The sequence below is a fragment of the Microtus ochrogaster genome, chromosome 8 (genome assembly GCF_000317375.1).
Source record: "Microtus ochrogaster isolate Prairie Vole_2 chromosome 8, MicOch1.0, whole genome shotgun sequence".
In the NCBI taxonomy this organism is placed as follows: domain Eukaryota; kingdom Metazoa; phylum Chordata; class Mammalia; order Rodentia; family Cricetidae; genus Microtus; species Microtus ochrogaster.
Genome location: NC_022015.1, coordinates 54,637,488 through 54,640,734, shown reverse-complemented (window position 1 = coordinate 54,640,734; position 3,247 = coordinate 54,637,488).

Sequence of the window (3,247 nt, the reverse complement as noted above, 5' to 3'; positions counted from 1 at the left end):
TGCACCTGAGGAAGAAGTCATGGCCAAGAATAGCAGTGTGCCTGCGTGACGGTCCTGAAACCTCGTCCGTAAGGTGGATGATGTTGAAGATGGGATGGCAGAATCAAGGGATCTACGGGAAGGCAGTTGGAAGAACACGGTTCTCTGTGCTGGGATCTGATTTCTTTTTCTTTTTTTTCCTGTATGGCCCTGGCTGTCCTGGAACTTGCTCTGTAGACCAGGCTGGCCTCGAACTCGGGGAGTTCCCTGAGCGCTGGGATTAAAGGTGTGTATCACCACGGGTTATCTTCTTAAGAGGCTTCTCATGAGTGCCATCCTCAGAGGAGACCTGGTATGTCTAACACAGAGCTGAATTCAAACAAAGAAAGCCCGAGTCATCTTTTCCCCTCCAGCCACAGTTGTCAACCCTGACAAAGCACAGCCAGGGGAGGGCAGAGGCTCAGACTGGAGACAATGGCTTGAGTTCAGTGGGGTTCTCTCTGAGATGCTGCTTTGACACTCAGAGCTAAGGCAATTATTTATGGGCCCTTTCCAAGACCCCATTGTAGACTGTGGCTTCTGTATTTCTCTAGGAAGCACACACGATTCTATGAAGCTATTATTACTGTCTAAACAAACAAGCTCACCCAGCCCCCTTCCCTGCCATAGGTCCTCAGAGAGGTCATGCGCTTATCTCTCCTTTGTGTGTATTCAATATTTGCTCATAGTTGTGAACCTCAGGAGCGCTTCTCTGTGCCGCCTTCTACGTCTCTAAGAGACCCGGGCCACTGAACTCTCAGTAACTGACCAGCTAATTTGCAGGTTTTTTTTTTTTTATTGTGACAGTATTTTGAAAAGCCGGAAATAATCCAGAGGTTCTGTTATAAAGAATGTTCGATGAAGTGTGGCATGGCAAATGGGCAGAACAATTTGCAGCCAATAGAAATGCTAAGAACCCTGTACCTGGTGTTAATCGGCTTTGTATTACTGTGAAATATCTAAGAAGGAGGCTGGAGAGATGACTCAGCAGCTAAGAGCACTGGCTGCTCTTCCAGAGGACGCGGGAAGATTCCCATCAGCTCACAACCGTCTGTAACTCTAGTTCCAGAGGACCCCATTCCCTCTCCTGGCTTCCAAAGGTACCAGATCAGTACAGACGCCTGAATACTAACACCAGGCACACAGGACACAGACATTCATGCAGGTTAAACACTCATTCACAAAATTAAGCTAAATTGAAAATAAATAAAATACCCAAGAAAAGACAAATTAGGTACTGGGGAGGCAGCTCAGTCAATAACACACATGTTTTACAAGTATGAAGACCTGAATTTGGATACCCCATACCCATTTAAAAATCCAGGTGTATAGCCGGGCGATGGGGGCGCATGCCTTTAATCCCAGCACTAGTGAGGCAGAGGCAGCTGGATCTCTGTGAGTTCGAGGCCAGCCTGGTCTACAGAGTAAGTCCCAGGACAGGCTCCAAAGCTACACAGAGAAACTCTGTCTCAATAACAACAACAAAAATCCAGGTATAGGGGCTGGAGAGATGGCTCAGCAATGAAGAACATTGGCTACTCTTCCAGAGGACCTGGGTTCAATTCCCAGCACCCTCATGGAAACTCACAACTGTCTGTAATTTCAGTTACAGGGAATCTGTCAGCCTCACACAGACGTATATGCAGGCAAAATGCCAATGCACATAAAATAAAAATAAACTTAAAAAAAAATCTGGGTGTAGCAATGCACGTCTGTAACCAGCACTGGGGAGGCAGAGACAAGCAGATCCCTGGCACTCACTGGCTAGCCAGGCTGGCTGGATCAGGCCCTCAATTGTTCTCCATCTTACTTGAAAATGTTTAACTATGATGTTATTTCAAAGGCCCTAGGCTCAATTCCCAGCACCTACATGGTGGCTCAATACTATTTGTGATTCCAGTTCCAAGGGACCCAACACTTCGTCTGGCCTCTTCAGACACTAGGCACGCACATGGTGCACAGACATACCTGCAGGCGAAACAAACGTTAGACATATGATTATTCAAAAAATGTAAAAAAGATTTTTAAAATGTTAATTGTTAATAAACTGTTGGTGGAGTCACAAATTATTCAAGCAGCAGCTTCAGACAAACGTGATGCAGAAGGTGTCTTACTGGGGGGGGGCTCGTGATTGGAGGGGCTCATCACTCCTCAGAATGCTCGTGCCTCAGGGGGCTCGTGCCTCAGGGGACTCGTGCCTGGGGGGGGGCTAGCGAGTGGGGGTTCGTGAGTCGGGGGGCTCATTACTCAGGGAGCTCATTACTCAGGGGGCTCGTGACTCAGGGGGCTCGTGACTCAGGGGGCTTGTCATTCCTCAGCGTGCTTAAGACTCAAGGTGCTCGTGCCTCAGGGGACTCGTGCCTGGGGGGACTCGTGACTGGGGGGCTCGTTGCTCCTTAGGGTGCTAGTGACTCAGGGGGCTCGTGACTCAGGGGACTCATGCCTGGGGGGGCTAGTGACTGAGGGAGCTCATTACTCATGGGGCTTGTGCCTGGGGGGGCTCGTGCCTCAGGGGGCTTGTCATTCCTCAGCGTGCTTAAGACTCAAGGTGCTCGTGCCTGGGGGGACTCGTGACTGGGGGGCTCGTTGCTCCTTAGGGTGCTAGTGCCTCAGGGGACTCATGCGGGGAGGGGGTGGTTAGTGACTGAGGGGGTTAGTGAGTTGGGAGGCTCATGAGTCGGGGGGCTCATTACTCATGGGGCTCGTGACTCCTCAGGGGGCTCGTGCCACTGGGGGCGCTAGTGACTGGGGGGGGGGGCTGGGGCTTGTGAAGCTGCTCTTGTGGCTTTTGTCACAAAACTGATGGATCCAGTTCCAAAAAGGGCACTGACTCATACAATTGTTAGGGACTTATCAAGTGGGCCTCTCCAGAGGGGCCTCCCTGTGGTCTATTCATAGCCTAGCAACGGGAATCCAGGAGCAAGCCCTGAGAAGAACTGGGACGGAAAATGACATTGACCAAAATGGTAGCCTCGTGCCTTCTGTCTCCTATAACCTCACCTCAGAAGTGTCATTACTATCACAGCCACCACATTCTGTGGTTGCCTGGAAAAATCATGGCACAATGCCGGGTGAGATGACATGGAGACGAGGGTCATTGGGGGATACCCTGAAGGCTGGGTTCCTAGACTTACACAGCCGTGTTTATGTAAAAGCCCTTTTTACAACAAACGTACATTTCAAATATGTTTCAAAATAGTAGTTTTTATACGGCCAGTGCTGGCATACA